This window comes from Echinops telfairi, unplaced genomic scaffold, assembly GCF_000313985.2.
Source record: "Echinops telfairi isolate 266 unplaced genomic scaffold, ASM31398v2 ScPeMD7_7468;HRSCAF=8506_0, whole genome shotgun sequence".
NCBI classification, from domain to species: domain Eukaryota; kingdom Metazoa; phylum Chordata; class Mammalia; order Afrosoricida; family Tenrecidae; genus Echinops; species Echinops telfairi.
Window position 1 is genome coordinate 22,121,481 of NW_022111369.1, and position 19,322 is coordinate 22,140,802.

The 19,322-nt window shown below is 40.8% G+C and overlaps 1 protein-coding gene and 1 pseudogene across 2 annotated transcripts in view; both read left to right on the forward strand.

Annotated features, from left to right (window-relative positions):
• UNC5C (unc-5 netrin receptor C) overlaps positions 1–19,322 on the forward strand; it is a 457,437-nt gene that overhangs the window by 25,271 nt on the left and 412,844 nt on the right. The window lies entirely within an intron of this gene.
• LOC115873320 lies at positions 16,163–17,169 on the forward strand (annotated as a pseudogene).

Below are 19,322 nucleotides of genomic sequence, written 5' to 3' on the forward strand. Positions count from 1 at the left end.
TAATCATGCCCATAACTTCTTTATAAAGATTAAATCATTACAATTGAAAACATAAAGTCGCCTCTCCTGCTTCTTTTTCTCTTCTTGTGGAGCCCTGGTGGTATAGTGGATACCTCTTGGGCTGCGATCTCATGGTCGGCAGTTCAAAACCACCAGCTTCTAGCTCCTTGAGGGAGAAAGACCGGGCTTTCTTCTCCTGTCCACAGTGACAGTCTCGGGAACCCCCAGGGGGTCACTATGAGTCAGCAATGGCTCCAAGGCAGAGAGGGAGCCCCTCCTTTTCTTCCTTCCCCCTCACAGATCTCCCCTCCTTCCCCCTCTCTCTCAAGCCCACTGACAGGTTCATTTTCAAACCTCCGTCCGTAATGGATTTAATCCAACCTTCTCTACTGGGCTGCTGTAAATTGGAATGGATTTGATGGCACACAGCAAGTCTCATAATTCTTAAACACCGTAACCTTGCTCTCTCAAAAGGACTCTATGAGGTACTCTGGGACATTTGTAGAGTGACAATACATGAACAGAGTGGAATCAGATTGAGGTTTCTTTAAATTCTTTTACTGAAAGTCTATTTTCCACACACTGTTTGAAATATATAATTTAATATATGGAAATGAAATATTTAAACTATCCCTTCATGAAATGTTTAAGTAATGTCTTTTTCATGTGCAGCTGTGCAGGCAGGGACTTATTGGTAGATGATCTGGGAAAATTGAGTATGATTTAGTATTTAAAATCAAATTAATCCCAAAGTAAATTACTGGAAGAAATTTGGTCATAGTTTTTTTTTTCTCGGGAAAAAAATGCACATTTCTGACATTTATTTTCAGTTTGATATAAATTAAGTTGAATTAAACATAATGCAACTGCCAGCTTTCCTGTGTTCACCAAGGCAAGACCAAATAAAATGACAAATTAAATAAAAAATTATGTTTTGTTTTTATATAATTTCACCAATTTTGTTTTCCCCTGCATTCTACGATAAATAACAATGGATAGGAACGTTTGGTAAAAGTAAGACTCTTTTTTTCTTTTTCTTCAGGTCACCATTTTTTTAGCAAGTATTTTGGAAAGGATATAAAGAACTCGGTACCCTTTCTCGCCATTTTCCCATGGTCATTTCTAATATAGGTGCCAATGTAGAATGGCTAAGAGAAGCAATAAAATAAACCGAAATAAAATATCCCTGTTGCTTGGTGAGAACGGCAGTGGCATGGTGATGACACGGGGCTGCTCACTGCAAGGCAGCGCTTAGCAGCCCCCAACTGCTCCCGGGGAGGAGGGCAGTCTGTCTGTGCCAGTCAAGAGTTAGCTAAGAAACGTGCCTGGGCAGCACTGCCCTGTGCTTTAGGGTGCCTAGCAGCTTGAATTGACTTGTTGGCAATGAGGTTTCCTGGTGTTGCTGCCCTTCTGTCCATTTTGTCTGGTGGTGACTCCATGTGTTACAGAGTAAAACAACTGTGCACACTTTTCCTGGCTGTCCTTTCGCAGCAGCGGATCACCAGGCCTTTCTCCCTACCTCCCTTTCTTCACTAGGTGTTGCTAGGTAGATTTGGAGCATTAATGTTTATGTTCACTGAACTCACTGCTGTGGAGTTGATTCCACTCGTAGAAACCCCCTGGGCAGAGAAGAACTGCCTCTTTGGGTTTCCAAGACTTTAAATCTTTATGAGAACAGATAGCCTTGTTTTTCTTCTGAGGAGCCACTGATGGGTTTGAACTAATGACATTGCGGTTAGCAGCTAAATCATAAGCCATTTATGCCACCAGGTTAGCTATCCAGTGCAGACTATTAGCACCAACCAGGGATTGTAAGCAAGACCTGAAGATACCCAACTTAGCAATAAAGAGTATATATTTTCTGTCCCCCGCCAAATAGCATGAAAATATAGCTCCCCTGTTGATTCCATAAATCTGCTCCATATTATTCTCATGTACTTATCTTTTATTCAAAGAAAGAATTATCTCTTAGATGGCCGTATTTTAATGTTTAATATAAAATATTGATATCAGTTTAACTTATTAATATAAGTACTTATATCAGCTTAAATATGAACCGTAACTATGTTTCTAGCAGTATGCATTTAGAGTTTGTTACAAGTAAACACAAGAAATCAATAAAAATGGAAAAAGAAAATAAAATGCTTACTTTTACTCTTGAATTGTGTTTAAATCATACTCAAGATAATGCCTGTCTTTTGCTTCGAATTCATTGGGTTTGCCTGGAATAATGACAAGACCGAAAGCTAGAAACATCTACAAACCTAGTTCATCCTCTGCATGTGGAGCTCATGTGATCTTGTAAACAGCAGAATACCTAGAGGTTTGATGAGGGTGGCACCTTGGGGAAGCCACTGAGTCTTTTCTTGTGCCTCCCTTTCTTCATCCATGGGAGGGAAGAATTAAATCATAACCCCCAGATTCCTTTGCATTTCAGCATGTGTGTGTGTGTGTGTGTGTGTGTGTGCGTGTGTGGCTTGTATAGAGTTTATACAGTTCCCACTTCTCTGAAAGGCTAAGTATCTAGAGAATGGCTTTGGGTAATTCCCAATAGTTCCGCCTCTGGTAATGCCTGGACTAATGACTCCTCTAGGAGGAGAACTTCTTCATTATGAAGTCAGCATCTTCTAAAACCTCTTCATAAATCACCTCTACTAAAGATGCAGGCATTTGCAGCTATGCAAGACAAAAATATCTTCAGCTATGTTTGCAATTTAGGTTTGAAGGTAAGTAGGGCAGACAGTGGAAGAAACGAGAAATCCACAGAACACCTCCACTTTCTGTTCCCTTATGCACTTGGACAATTAAAAAATGCAATTAATGAACACCCCTGCCCCACCTAAGCCCATCCTTCTTACTAACAAAGGGAAGTGTTTCTTGAGAGGAGGTTTAGCAAGCCAGCTGGCCAAATGTACTGGAGGCTAGTGAGTTCAAGTCAAAATACTACCTCAACGAGCATTTGATGAAGGAAGAAAAGCTTTGTAAAAAACAGAGAGAGAGAAAGGGTGTTTTAGCTTTTCTGTTGGAGAACTTTAATGAGTTAGCCAGTGAACAGTCCTTAGGGCCATTGGACATCAATAATGGCAATGGTAGTGCTGATAAAGTAATCTTACATCTAAGAATCATAATAATCTTACATGGATTTTACAGTGTGTAAAGGGGAAAATTATTTCATCACGCTGTAATGACCAGTGTGGTGTGATGGTCTGAAGGGCGGTCTTTGGTTTCTCTCACCAAATGGATTTTGTCCCCTTTGGGTCGTTCAGTCCCACGCTTCTCTTGCTGTAACAGCAAGGCACCCAGTCCCAGTTCTGCTTGACTTAGAGCGTCAATTACTACTCCCCTAGAAGTTTTTTAAACCAGCTGCTTACAGTGGAGTAATCTATCCAAGCTTCCTCATAGAACGACCCCTTTTCTATGTCCTGTGTGCCATAGCTTTTAACCTTGAAATGACATTTCCCAAGGAGTAAGCCCAAAGAATAACTAGTCCCAAAATAATTCATAGGAAAGAGTGGTTATTTCTTTAGTAAAATAAATTTAATGTCTGTCTCTATTACAGCTTCAAAATAAATTTCTATTGATACACCTCTTAAAGTCTCCCTCTCTAACCTTCAGTACCAAGATATGTAAGTTTGTGTGTGTTGCAAATAAGTAAAAGAATATCAATGTTTATTTCTCACTAGAGCCCCCTCTGTGTCTCCTCTGAAAATAAAAAAATACTCTTGTTCTTAGAAACCAACCTACTTATCAAAAGCGATACTAATCTTTTATTAATGTATTATTTGAGCTCAATACCAAGTGAAACCCCACCAAAGTGGGTCTGGTTCAACTGCTGTTTTTCGGTAGTTGAAACAAAAGTCGAATTCTTAAACTAAGTATCTGAAAAGCACTCTTTAAAGTGAGACACTTGGTCTTCTGTTTGAGAATGACATCCAAGCACTTCCAGGTAGGCCACGGCCACTGCGCTGATTTCCTTGGCCTTCCTACAGACTTACGTTCCTGGTATCCATGCTTCACGCACTTGTGCCTATCGATGTGCGTGCTTAAAGTCAATATTTTTAAGAAGTATATATTGCACATGACTACTCAATGAGGTGTTTCCAGGTAGGCTGTAGATTTACATGGTCTGAATCCTATCATTGTATATAGAAGTTTGTCTGCTGTGACCTCTCCTCTGGGTTATTCAGCTAACAACAAAATGGAGTGTTGCTGGAAGAAAGAACAAAGGCCCTCGTCTTGTTTAATGTAAATCCTGGGTGCTGGGTGGACTGTGATTTATTTGGAGTGAGAAAAGGGGCCTTGTTTTTTCAGACACTGTCACCAGTGACACGCAGGCCAAACATAAAGGAGATGGTGTGGGCTTCCTTCGGGAACTCTGGCGGGGCAAGGCCTTCTCTCTGGTGCTTTATCAGTTCCTGGACAAGGACTCCGGGGTTATGTTGAGTAACACATTCACTATCTCAATCTTTTCTCCTCATTAAGGGGGAAAAAAAATTCCACCATAATGTGATCCGTGATTAGAGTTAATGCAGTCTCTTAACATTTCCCAGATGTTTTACCATCACTCACATCACTTGCAGAGTTTGTAAATGTGATTTGTCTACTAGTTTATTCTTTTTTGGAGCAAACATTATCTTTTTGCTGGGGGTGGGGGGCGAGCTAAATCAGAGACTCAATGAGTTACTTAACATAATTTACAGTATGTTTAGAAACAGTACTAAAATGCAGAATATGTAATCAATGGCACATTCTCATAAAAAATGTATTTGCACTCTGGTACAGAAACGTGATCATGCCAAAATGACCAGATGTCTCTTCTTAATGGTACCCGCCCCCCCCCCCTTTTTTTATACTTTGCTTCAAGTCTTCTTTTCATGGCTATAAAATATGTTCCCTTCACAGTACAGGAAGAGAAAGAGTATAATCTCAACCCGGAAGAGTATCCCCTGGTGGTATTCAATTACCAGTTTACTTTTCAAAAGTGTTGACTTGATCAGGATAATTTTAGGGTTCTTTTTTGTTTTAAGTGTCTGCATTGTGTCAGGTTTTGTTTTGTTGTTTATTTAAATGCTGGGGCTGGAACGCTTTCCTTTTTTCCTTCGTATTGCTTGTATTTAAAACATTTTGTCAGATGTTTAAATATCGTGAACCCGGCTTAAATAAAAGGTCACTAGGGTTTGTCAAATCATTTTAAACTACTTGCTTTTCAGTGAGGAGTCTGGATTTTGAGCCTATTGCCTGATAGGCCAGTTGTGTTCTTAATGTTGTGTGTCTACCTTGAAATGTCCTTGGTGGTGCAGCGATTAAAATGCTTTATTTATAACCAAAACATCAGTGGTTTTAGCTCACCAGGCAGTTAACAGGAGCTTCTATAAAAAAAATGACAGCCTGGGAAATTCTACTCTTTTCTGTAGGGTTCCTGTGAGTTGTAGTCATCTGGATGACAGTAGGGCTTGGGTGTTGTTGCTAACCTTCTAAGGGATTGTTTTTAAATATCCCCTGTGTGGTTATATAGCTAGAAACTCTCTGATTTACACATGAAGACAAAATGAATCTAGGAGATGAGGCTTTTAAAGAGGTAAGGAGTATATTTAGCAGCAGCAGGCATTTTCTGAGTTAGTTTGAAGGAAAAAAAAAATACCTGTATACTCGAGTATAAACCGACCCAAATATCAGCTGAGGCACCTCATTTTACCACAAAAACTGCATATACACAAGTATATACAGTAGTGGTATCTTGTATTTGAATAACATTTCCCCCTACTTTTACCATTACTATCAATACTAACATTGCATCTAGCTTGACACGTTATCAAGTAGATGTCCTACGTTATTATACTTACATACTTATTCTTCACTGTAGGACGAAATCAGCGTCATGCCCATATACAGAAGAGAAAACTGTTAAAGGGAGGGACTGAGACATAAACATATCATTCCTCATCTGTCCTACTTCATCTATAGCATTTCAGTACTCCTGCCAATAAACCTACATCCAGGGGACTTCAGTTCTCTTTTCATAGCGCTTCCTTTCCAGGTGTACGTACCACGGTCAACACAGTAACTTGGCACTCACTGTGGGTCCTTTATGACACACAGGAAGTGTCATTTCTAGAGGAGATTTTAAAATGCGTGGTTGAAATGGAGCCTTCTGTTGCTTGGCTCTCCAAGATGATAAACACCAGATGCAGACATTGATGTAACAATGATTATCCAGGCTGATGAGCATGTTACTTTGATTACAAGGGCAGTGGACTTAGAGGCAGTGTTGGAAGGAGGTGGGAACAGCAGGGGATGTTGCAAATCTATTGCTCTCCCTACCCAGCCCCACTCTTAAGGCTCCTGCTGCCCACTGTGACCCTGGGCCACTGAGCATCACTCACTCACTCACTCACTCACTCACTCACTCACTCACTCACTCACTCCTCATACCCAGGTGAGGAGCATGCACCAGCCCAAAGACTCCGAAAACAAGATAGTTGGCCTCGAATAATCTGTAGAAGAAAAAAAAAAAGCCCAATTTTCTTCAGTTTCATGAAAAAGCCAAAACAAGAATTTCTGAAATTGATTTTTGTGTGCCAGATAAGACCTTTGTTTTAGGTGGTGTTGCAATGTTATTTCATATAAAATCATATTAGACATGTTAGATGTTCTCTTTGCTTGAATTTGTGTTGAACAGCTGTTGCTTGTTGACTATACAATGGAGATGATTATCAGTATTATTTATCTGTATTATTCTGATGTTATTTATGCCTTCCTCTCTGATAAATAAAAATTTCACATGCTATCTATTGTACTCAGTTAGCAACAATTTAGGCGTACTGTGGAAGATCTAAGATGTTAGGCATGATGCCTTATGTTAAAGAGTAAGCTATTGAATATTCCATTACGGGATTTCGGTCAGAATGGAAGGGCTTTACAGATTCCCTTCTGTCTCTGGCTGTTTGCATTTCGAAAGGCCCTTTAACACTCTAAGCTTCTGTTCTCCCATCTGTAAAACAGAGATAATAACACCTGACCCAAGGACTCATGTGGAGGTTTATGAAGAAGCCTCATGTCCCACGCATGCAGCATAATTAGGAATTGAGTTACAATTGGAATAGTGATTAAATGTATCTAGGGAGAAGCTTACGTTGCAAAACAACTTAGAAATTCTTGATGTTTTTGAACCATTGTTAGCTCCCTGTTACTTAGGTAACTCAATTAACTTCTTTCCTGTCTTCTATGTGGTGTACATAACTACTCTTCTAGCTCTTCCCTGCAAATTGAAGGAATGCTACCCTCCAAAATTTGAGCCTTACCATCTATATGTAAATAAGAGCCATGAAATCTTGCTTCAAAAACAAGTGGATATATTTATGGTAGTATATTATTGAACTGGGTAAATATCAAGTGATAGCTCAGCATCCTTTGATTTCTCCTGGCAGTAAGTATTTGTTGAGTGCCTGCTCCTTGCCAGACACCGTTCACGGACCTGCGATTCAGTGGTAAATGAAACTGCTGTATAGGCCCTGACCTCATGAAGTTCACACTGCAGGAAGTAAAGAGGAAGCAGTGAGACACAGGCCTGGTGCAGCAGGTTTGCCCAGTGCCCTACTTCATTTGATTCCTTGACTATTGCTGTCATGAGTGTTGATTGTGGATCCAAGTAAAATGAAGCTCCTGACAATGTCAGCCGTTCACTATTTATAATGATGTCTATTTTCCAGTTGTGAAGATTTGGGTTTCTTGACATTTAGTTGCAATATGTACTGAAGGCTGCAGTCAGTCTTTGGTTCTCATCAGCAAGTGTTTAAGTCCTCGTTGCTCTCAGCTAGCAAGGCTGTGCCCTGTGTGTCTGGAAGGCTGTTAATAAGTTTCCTCCATTCCTGATGTTGTATTCTTCCTTATGTAGTCCAGCTTCTTGGATTATGCGCTCGGCACACAGATAGAAAAAAATGCAGTGAAAGGATAAAACTGTGATGCACACCTCTCTTGATTTTAAACAAGATTTTAAAAAAGGTTAAGCTTCAAAACATCACTTTGAAGCTTCAGATGACTGGCCCGAGTCAAGGTATTTCCAGTGGCCCCATATGCTTGTGAAGGCTGGACACTGCATAAGGAGGGTCAGAGAAGACTCGATGCGCGTGGATTGTGGTGCCGGTGAAGAAGATGGAAAGTTTCATGGACTGCTGGAAGTACAAACAAATCTCTTGAAAGAATGGCAGCCAGACTATTTGCTAGAAGCTTCATTCACACACATCCGCTGGAGGTGTTATCAGGAGGGACGAATCTGGGGAGAAGGACATCGTGTTCGGTCAAGTTGAGGACCGGTGAGAGTGAGGAAACGGGTTGACACAGGAACTCTAACCGTCGGCTCCAGCGTAACAATTGTGAGTCCAGGGGCGGACCTGGGCAGGGTTCCATCCTGCGGCACCTAGGCTCCCCTTGAGTCTGAACTGATTGTCATCTAACAATAACAGTAACCACGGTGATAGAGAACATTACTGAATTGCAGACGTGATTCGTGCCGAGAAGGGAAAGCACAGGGAACCATGGGAATATAGACACGATTGCAGGCTATGGAAGAAGCATTCTGAAAGATTTAGCTGACTCTGGCAAGATTTGCATGGCTTACTGTCCACCTCCCAGCGCAAAAGGCGATTCTCTAGAAAAGGCCATCATGCTTGGTCGGCAACCCTAGGAAAACTCCCAGTGAGCTGGATGGGCACAATCAGCGTAGTAGTGGGCTCAGGCTCCACGGTGGTGGACATGGCCCAGCACCAGGCAGCTTTTTATTCTGTGATCCATAGAGGTGCCATGGATTGCAGCCAACCCTACAGAAACCAGCAACAGCACGAGATGCACAGGGGATTGCTTAGCATTCAGTGAATTCCCATCCACTGCGGAGAATTATAAGGTTTTAAAATTTAGTCAAATCATAATAAGATCACACACAGTTTTTCATTGTCTGATTTTATTTATGCTTGTAAACAATTTGGAGCTTACTCCCCCCCCCCCCCCTTATCTTTCTCTCATTTAGATACACAAAACTTGTCTTGACACAACTGAAGTTCTGTTACTTCTTATCTGGTTACCTTATACATAACAGGATTGAACTTGGCTTCTGTTGTACTGTTGGTCATTTTTGGAACGTTTTCTTGTACTCATAACTTTAGTTGAAAAGGACCCCGGGAAAGGTTAGGGGAATGCTACTGTGGGTGGCAAAATGCATTATTTCAAAAAGCCGCTTTGAGAAACAAGGTGTTCGCAGAATTGATATTGATTCTGCAGTGAACCCTCTTGCCAAGGCGTGGGTTAGTACATATTTCATATGATCCCAAAGTACACCAGCTATATGTTTTAAAATTCCATAGAAGTTAAGTAAAGTATTTCTAAGTCCTAAAATTAAAATCCAGGTATTGCACGAAACAAATTAAGTTCCAACAAGTTTAGACACACACTTCAGAAGTTTGTCATGAGGTCTGAAAATGCACCAGCTGCCAAGAGGAGTATACTTAGCCTGTTTTTCAAATGCCCAAAACAGTCCAAAAAATACTGTCATCCTTGAGAAGATGTACAATACTGTTTTGTGTGTGTGTGTGTGTGTGTGTGTGTGTGTGTGTAATACAGGCTTATACTTTGTGAGGAGTTCATATGAATTGCTGTGAAAACCTCTATTAGAAAGAACCGAAGAAGCGGCGCTGATCCTTAAAGGCTGGGGGGTCTTTCCATTTATACCAGGTTTCAGTCTGCTTCAGAGATGTGTAACAGGAAGAGAGGTTTATGAGAGAAAATTACCCCCTGACTCAGTGGGATCATAATGTATTTGTTTCTCTAACCATTACCTTTTTATCAGGTTATGAATGCAGGCACCACTTAGCACACCGGGCGTGTTTGTGCCTGGCATTCTGAACTTTAATCTGACTAATGCCCCCATTGCAAGATGTAAATAGATTACAAAGAAAAATTCAATATTTTCTCCCTTCTCCCACCAGAGCAGCACACATTAGTTGTTTCCTGCCGTATAATTGCATTACATGCCGGGATGTGATCCCTGCTTAATGGCAGTCACAGTCAACTGTCACTTTGCTTTTAGCCTTGGTCATTCAGTGTGATTTACATATTTAGCACCATGACAAAAGACTTTTTTTTTCTTAGCCACTTGTGGAGGCTCCGAGCTCATTTCAATTGAGAAATTAGTCCTAGTCACCCCTCCCCAAATGGGGCACTTTTGTCAGAAGTAAAAGTATACATACATACATACACAGCATTTCTAAAGTAAGTTCATTAATTTATCATGGATTTATATATTCTTAAAGTACTGGTTATGTTACTGAGTCAACATTTCTGAGAATTATATTCTTTTCATTTCTAATTTTTATGTAACCTTTCTATAAATTAATCTGCAAATTAAAACAAAAATAAAATGTACTTGTACTTGGTAGTAGCAAATAATTAAGCACATTTCCATGAGGTTAGAGAGAGGTGGGGGGCTAATTTATTATTCATTTAAACAATTCAACTATGATTTCATACAGAGAATTTTTGAACCCCATTTGAAATGGGAGAGGTTGCAAACTTTAAGAGATTGCATTCTTAAATACAAACAGATATAAATTTCAATATACTTAAATTCTTCAATTATTTATATGAAAGTATCTCCCTCTTAAGGATCCTTGGTGGCATAGTGGTTACACATTAAGCTGCGGTTTGAAAGGTCAGAAGTTTGAAACCCCTAGCTAGTTCTGGTGGCAAAAGAAGGGCTTTCTACTCCTGTGAGTAGTTACTGTCTCGGGAACTTACAGGGGCAGGTCTACCCCACCCTGTCAGGTCTAGATGAGCAGGCATCCGCACCATGACAGTGAGTCGGCTGTTCTCTCTTGAAACTTGAATGCTCAAGGATGTTGAGAATGAAAGGTGCAATCCTCCCACTGCCTTCTCAAAAACAGGAACTCTTTTCAGACCATGCTTACTTTCCCAGAATAACCTGGTGGCATAATGGTTAAGGTGCGGCTGCTTAACTGCAAGGCCAGCATTTGAAAACCACCCGCTATTTTGAATGAGAATTGGACCCCTAAGCGCTTACACCTCCTTTCTCAGAATACCCTCTTCGGGGGAGATGGATTAGGCATTTGCTAGTTCTGAGTGAAAACTGGGCTAGGCAAGGTCCCTCTTGGAGACCACCCGCTGCTCAGCAGAGAAAGATGTGCCGCGCGCCCTTAGAGCTGGTCTCAGAAGCTGCAGCAGCAGTTCTAGCACATCCCACAGTCTCACTCAGAGTTGGAATCGACTCGATGGCAGTGAGTTTGGTTAATAGTGGAGTTGAGAATAAGGAGCCCTGGTGGACCTGTGGTTTAGGTACCAGACTACTAACATCAAGATCTGTGGTTTTAACTTACCAGACACTGGGGTGGGGGTGGGTGTGGGGAGGCTGTCGGCTCCCATAAAGATGTACAGTCTCGGAAACCCTGCAAGGAGTCCAATTACTCTGTCAATATTCTCTAATCTGTGCTACCATCTGCAGTGATGTGTGTGTGTGTGTGTGTGTGTGAGAGAGAGAGAGAGAGATGCAAAAGCAAATGTATGCTTTCATCGTTTTCCTGGGCTTCTTCATGGTTGTCAGTCTTAAACCCCTGCCAAAATCTAAAATGTTCCTTTATTATCAACCAAAAACTTCCTAGGTCATGACTCAAATGGTTAACTCACTCAGCTGCTGAGCTAAAGATGGGACACTTGGGGCCAGAGACCCTTGGAAGAAAGGCCTGGCAATCTACAATAGACCCTTGAACCACAGCGGTGTGAACTTTCTGTTGCTATTGCAGTGAGCCCAGTGTTACCGGAAGAATCTACCAAGAGGAAGATTTACTTTTGGAAGACATACGACATCACAGAACATTTTATTTCAGAAGAAAATCTAACCAGACAGCACGGCAGGCCTCAGTATTTCTTGACTTTCCCTTCTAAGGGTTACTTTGCCCAGGAAAGTCCCTGGAATGGCCACAGTGGCAGCCAGGGGGGTTCTGGGAAATGCAGTCCCAGGTTAGGACTCTTGCACAGGCTGGGTCCAAATCTCCACCTTTGCTCCCCTGCCCAGTCTCAAGATGGTTACTTAAACACAATGTATTGCTAATCATCCCCGCACGAGCAGTTGGTTCATCGATTTGTGTAGAAACTGCTCATGTGGAGATGGTTTGTATCAATAGGATTTTAACCAGATACTTGGAACACTTGAGGTCACTGTAATAGCAACAAGAAAATAAATCTGTGTGTAAGTGGGCCGAGGAGTTCAAACCCATGGGATTCAAAGGTCAACTGTACTTGCAAAAAGATAAGCTGTAACAACCTCATGGAGCATCATTCTCTGAATCATATCAGTGGGAATTTACAGGATAGCAACTGGTTTTTTTTTTTTTATTATTGGTTGTTTTGGTTTCTCGCTGACCAGGTGAAGTGAATACTCCCCACGGTCACATAAGGCCATTCCTGTCTGGGTTGTTATTTGCCTGCTTTCTAGACTCACTTGTACATCCATTTCTTCAGCCACCTGGTGCCAGTGCAGGCATGTCTTCACCTCCACATAGCAGATTTTCTTCCTCCTTAAAGCTTTAGTCATGATAATAGGACTGACCAAGCAGCTTCTTCTCGTGTACCTTCCACCCCACAATACCTGGGCTGCAGCTCCTCTCATCGCCTTCGTAGAAGAAAATTTCCGCTTATTGGTCATAATGATCCTTGGCCCATATTTTATTTTTATCAACTTTCTCGGCGTCCAGCTGCAAGGACAGTCGTTCAATACCACCAGTCTCTTTGTGTGAATGGTGAGGCTTTCTACTCTCGTAAAGAGCTAACAGTCTGCAAAACCCAGAAGCAGAGTTCTGCCCTGTCCTGGGGTGGCTGTGAATCAAAATTACTTCATGACAATGAGTTTGGTTAATGTTTTTGTTCTTAAGCCATGGTTCTGAATCGCTACATCTTTCCCCTGTATGTAACAGGAAACCCTTAAAAGGAAGTAGCAGTTTAATCACCTTTATATCTCGTGCATCTAGCAGGAGGTCATGCAGTTTCCTTTGACAGAATGTAAACGGACATCAGTGCCCAGGACATGGGATGTCTAAAAATAACTTCTGAATGAATCTGGGTTAACTATTAAAGGAAAAAATCATTAGCTACACAGATGCGAATTATTTCCTGATGGTTAAGCATTCTCTCTTCACTCCTATATCTTGTTTTCCTGGTCTCTCCCCAATCCCTTAATGTAATTTAATTAAGTTGAACATTTAGCACCTATCACATTAATGCTGTGTGCCTTGTGTTTTTGGCATGTGGAGGATGGCAGCTTCCATTGTCCATAATCATCTGGCAGAGTTTTTCTGGAATATTTGGCCCGCCATAAAAGTGTTGGTCTGAGAAAACACTTCGCACCTGAGATGCAGAAGGACTAAGCGCAGTTGGTTGGTAGGAGAGCGCACGCACACAGGCAGTTCAGAGTGAATGGGTTTTGCTAAACTCTTCTCTGTGGTATTCGGGGTTGGCTTCTGCCATAGGATTATCAGTGCTCGCTAATTTGACAAGGTCAGCAGTGGTGCTATCTGCCTTGCAATTATTGAAGGTTGTAAGGCAGTTTCTCTTGGATGAATCACAAAATCATTAACTTCTCTATCACTGAAAGCCTTCCCAGCTATTGTTTCTGTCTTTTTGAATCAATATCCCCAGGGGATCAGTGTCCTTTTATATTCATCAGAAATTATGAAATCATTCAACTCCTTTCCCAGGCCACAGGATAATGGGGGCTTAAGAAGACTTTAATTGTCTCTGACAAGAGCTCAACCACTTTTTTTTTTTTTCTCTTTGTGTGTCGATGCTGGACCTCCTAGTAAAAGAAGGGACAGATTGAGTTAGGAAAACGCCAAGCCACACTGGAATGTTCTGTTGGTCATAGATGTGATTTATTCATGTAAGGGCTATTCAACACGATACTGAACACTGTTACTTGGTTTTCCATGTTGAAGATGGCCACATTATTCCACTACAACTTGTCTGATAAGTCTGAGGGTCTCATTTTGCCACAGGAAACTTTGTTGATGGATAGCATTTTAATGATTATAAATTATATACGAATACAAAAACACTGAATTAAAAATACCAGCCCCGCCCCAAAATATTTGAGCATGTTTCTTTATGGGAAAAGACGCAGGGTGGGAAGAGAGCCATTTCTGACTTGTTTTTTATGTTGTTAGCTGCTGAGGCGTTGGTTTGCCTCTTAGCGACTCTGTGTACAGCAGAAGGAAACGCGACAGACGTCCTTGTGCCGTCCTCACCATGGCTGCTCTGTTAGTCCCTGTTTCTGTTATCGTATCAGTCCTTCTCCGCGAGGGTCTTCCACGTTTTCAGTGACCACTCCTTTAGCACGCGTGATGTCCTTCTCCAGAAACTGACCCCTCCTGAAAAATTAGTTGTTGGATGAAAAATAAAAGTGGAAAGAAAAGGAAGAATGCATATTAGGTTTAACAAGTGGTTTTTCTATTCACGAAATCTGTTCACTTATTTTAGACTGACATCAGCGTTGCTTGCCCTCTAGTGGTCTGTTTTAATGAAATAGGAGAATAAAACTTCAATCCTGGCATTTAAAAGATGAGGATTTACATAGTATTTACTAAGTATTTATAAAAGGGTAAAATGAGTATTTTTATTCTTACGGAATTCGTTTTTGTGCTTGTTAAAACATTGTGGTGAAACATATGGCAAACAAACAAAAAATATATTCCTTTAGAAAAATGTAAGTATTACTATTGTAAGCTTCATAATATTGGATTTTAGGTGTACATCTAATTTGTTTTGCTTTATGAAAATACATTCAGAGTTAAAACTGTGCTCAAAATCTTTTAAGAATGAATATTTCTCAAGTAGAAAAATGTCTACATGTTTTAATTTATTTATAGACATAAAATACAAGCGTAGTCTTCAACTGGAATGTTCCTGAAATAGCAACCTGAAAAACTGTCAATTTGGACACATGTATAATTTATTAATATTTACTTAGTTTTAAGAACAATATTTCTGTTATTTAGTATTGGTTACTATTCATTTACAAATAATCATTTGAATTAAAATGGTCTGTTAATCTACTATCAAGCATAATAATTGAAAGCAAATGAAACTACCTATTACCTAAAAGCAAGCATATCTTAAGGATGTGTTTTTCTCTCAACAACTCACTAATTTTTTAATAATTACCTTTATATGGTTGCAATTATTATCTAATTGAATTAGAAATAGGATGTGTACATTTTAAATAATATTTTGAGCAGTTGTGATTGAATCCGTTTGAGCAGCAGTGGTTGAATACTTATTTAAAAGATTGGGTGGTTGTCCTTAAATTAAAAAAAAAAAATCTCAACATCTTATATGCTTTTGATAATTTATTAGCTTTTCTCCTTTCTTTGCTTGAATTTTAATTCATATGTTTTTTTAACGATGGGTTTCTTTCCTAGCTAACTGGCAGGGTATGAAAGTTAGGAAGTGAAAGAAGATATGTTTGCAAAAGAGCATATAGATAGAACTGTAAGCCAAGTGACTAGGAAGTCAGCCTATAGAAACGGAACGTGAAAATAAAGCTATAATCAGCATAGGATTAGACTTCTCTGATGAACTGCCTTCAGATACAGTATAATTATGTTGAAAAATGTGAGTAAAAATTGCAAACATTCTTTTGCTGCCAAATAAAATAGCTTTTAAAGATGATTTCTTTGGTTTACAAAGTTTTTAATAGATATAATAATATGTGAATAAAGAGTAAATTGATTTGATGTTATTAAATATTTGGAGTTTCTTGATGTTGTTGTTGTTGTTGTTCTACTTGTTTCATATATAGGGCCATTTTTAGGTTTAAAAGGAATCATTGTGCCCCCCTTCCTTACATGGTCTGGGGGCCCAGGGCTGAGCCTCTCCCCTGCCCTTGGTGGTAAGAATTGGCCTCCGTGCACCTCAATGGTGCAAAGGCGACCAAATAAGGCAAGGTGGCAGGCCTGGGCCCCCCACCCCTGCCCCTGGCCACTCCAACTGACCCTGTCCATCACGGGATTATAAAGTTGCGTACCCCACACCCCACATCCAGCGCCAGCCGCACCGGAGCCAAGCCGAGCTCCACCTGCGCCCACGACTCCGCCAAAGCTGTGCCAAGATGTGCGACGATGAGGAGACTACAGCCCTGGTGTGCGACCATGGCTCTGGGCTGGTGAAGGCCGGCTTCGTGGGCGACGACACACCCCGTGCCGTCTTCCCTTCGTGGGCCGCCCTCGCTACCAGGGAGTTATGATGGGTATGGGTCAGAAGGATTTCTATGTAGGTGATGAGGCCCAGAACAAGCGAGGCATCCCGACTCTCAAGTACCCTCTTGCGCATGGCATCATCACCAACTGGGATGACATGGAGAAGATCTGGCACCACACCGTCTACTATGAGCTCTGCGTGGCCCCGGAGGAGCACCCCACCCTACTCACGGAGGCCCCGTTGAACCCCAAGGTCAAAGAGAGAAGATGACCCAAATCATGTTTGAGACCTTCAATGTCCCTGCCATGTATGTGGCCATCCAGGCGGTGCTGTCGCTGTATGCTTCTGGCCGTACCACCGGCATTGTTCTGGACTCGGGATGGAGTTAGCCACAATGTCCCATTTATGAGGGCTACGCTTTGCCCCATGCCATCATGTGTCTGGATCTAGCTGGGTGCGATCTCACCGACTAGCTCATGAAGATCCTCACGGAGCGGAGTTATTCCTTTGTCACCACTGCCGAGCGAGAAATCGTCCGCGACATTAAAGAGAAGCTGTGCTATGTCGCCCTGGATTTGGAGAATGAGGTGGCCAACGCCGCTTCTTCATCCTCTGGAGAAGAGCTATGAGCTGCCTGATGGCCAAGTTATCACTATTGGCAACTAGCACTTCCCTGCCCAGAGACGCTCTTCCAGCCCTCTTTCATTGGTATGGATCTGCTGGCATACATGAAACTACTTACAGCAGCATCATGAAGTGTGACATGGAGATTCCTGTATGTCAGGAATGTATGACAAGGACCTGTATGACAAGGACCTGTATGCCAACAACGTCTTGTCTGGAGGCACCACCATGTACCCTGGTATTGCTGATCGCATGCAGAAGGAAATCACCCCCCTGGCTCCCAGATCCTCCTGAGCGTAAGTACTGTGTGGATTGGGGGCTCTGTCCTGGCCTCCCTGCCCACCTTTCAGCAGATGTGGATCAGCAAGCAAGAATATGATCAGGCAGGCCCATCCAGTGTCCACCGCAAATGCTTCTATGGAAGGTGCTTTCCCTCTTAGTCTACCTAACATTCAGGATGACCGTACTATGCTTCTTGGAGTCTTTCAAGCCACTCTCCCTCATCTCTCATCCATCATTGTACAGTGTGTTTACACATGTGCAATTTATTTGTGCTTCTAATATTTATTGCCTTATAAATAAACCAGACCAGGACTTGCAACCTAAAAAAAAAAAGAGAGAGGTCATTGTGAAATTAAGAGAGATATCTTAATGTTGTAAATAAAAGCCGATTTATAGATCACCTCTAAAAGACATAGACTTAATCACTCTGATTTTTAAGCTGCCTTATAGTCACAGTACCCCGATGTAATCTCAGTTTTAAAACTGAGTGCAAGCAAATCTAGGGAAATTGGTTTTGTGTCACTTAAAGCCTTCTGTATTGCGTCTATAGAGTTTTCTTTTTAAAGTAAGAACAGCTCAGTTTATCATTTGTATACATGTCTATATACAAACAGGTATTTCTATGCTCCTGAAAAAAGGTGGACTGAACTAAATTTTAAGTGTATGTGTGAGTCTAGGAAGAGAGAAGGAAAGAGTGAGGGCGTGCGGACCAATGCAAAGGTCAACCGGACACACAGTGTCCACGCTCAGTTAAACCTAGCTCTTTCAACCTGGAAAATCTTTCCATCAGGCATTACGAGAAAATAAAATCTACTGTCTATCAACCCATCACTTACGATTTAAGACTTTATAAAGTATGTGTCACTCCCACTTTCTCTTGATTATTGCTTTCCAGGTTATGAGTGTAAAGTGCAAATGAAAATATAGTTTACCTCAAAGGAGCAATATACTTCATTGATTAGCATCGGAATTTTTTGATGTACATTTTTTTCTGGTTAGTGACTAGGACTGAACTCACTGACCAATGTATCTTAATTATTATTATTATGTCTTTTTTTGGGTTACAGTCACTCTTTCCATAAGTGTTACCGATGTGTTCTACAAAAGTTTTAATGGAAGGTTCTTAATTAGCTAGTCTAATAACAAGTATGAACCAAATGCATACCTTTCTCCTTATTTACTGATGTATGCAATTATACAGCATGGTCACAAAGTTTGAAATTTGTATTATGTGTACTATTTTCATGTATTAACTACATTTCAAAAACCCATCCTTATTCCAAACTGAAACCTACTGAAATTTCAGATATTTTCAATAATTCATTTACAGTGTATTTGCCTTGACATTAAATCCTGACAGACTTACTGATATATTTTTAAATGCCTAAAGGAAAATCTTGGTCTTTATAATTGAACAACTTCTTTTTTTTCCATTCACCTATTGCATAGCTTGAGTGAGTACTCTATTTACCAAAGTGTACACTAGCGTTCTCACCTTCCTATATGGGTCACTGAAGTTATTCAAAATTCAGTGTAAAGTATAGAACATCTTCCTGGGGAAATTTTGGCTCTAGATGTTTTATTAAAACAATCTTGAGTCAATGGCGATATCTTCCAGTTAGGTGAATCCCCCTCATTGCCATTGAGTTGATTGTGACTCATAATGCCCCCCAAAAGCCAGAAGAAAACTGCCCTATCGCATTCCCAAGGTTCTACACTTTTACAGAAGTACACTGCCTCTACATTCTCCCACAGACTGACTGTTTGGTTCAGATAATGAACCTCTTTGTTAGTTGTCAAGCACTTTAACCAGTGTACCACTAGGGCTCCTACATCGATGAATAAACCCAAGCAAAACCAAGCCTACTGTCTTTGAGTCCATTCTAATATATGGCCACCCGATAGTCACCAAGTAGAGAACTTTATAATAAAAGGATCAAAGGGGATGGATGTAATGACAGAACTGGAAGAGACCTTGTAGTTAGACATTCATGTCCAGAATGTTAATTGTTTCTGGAAGGAAAAATAATTTTGGTACACTAATTAAAAGCAATTCCTTGTAGTGGATGATCTTAGAATAACTTTATATGTTAATGTGCATTCTTACTCTGTAAAATGGATTATAAAATCTAGGTACCATATATACTCATGTATAAGCCGACTTT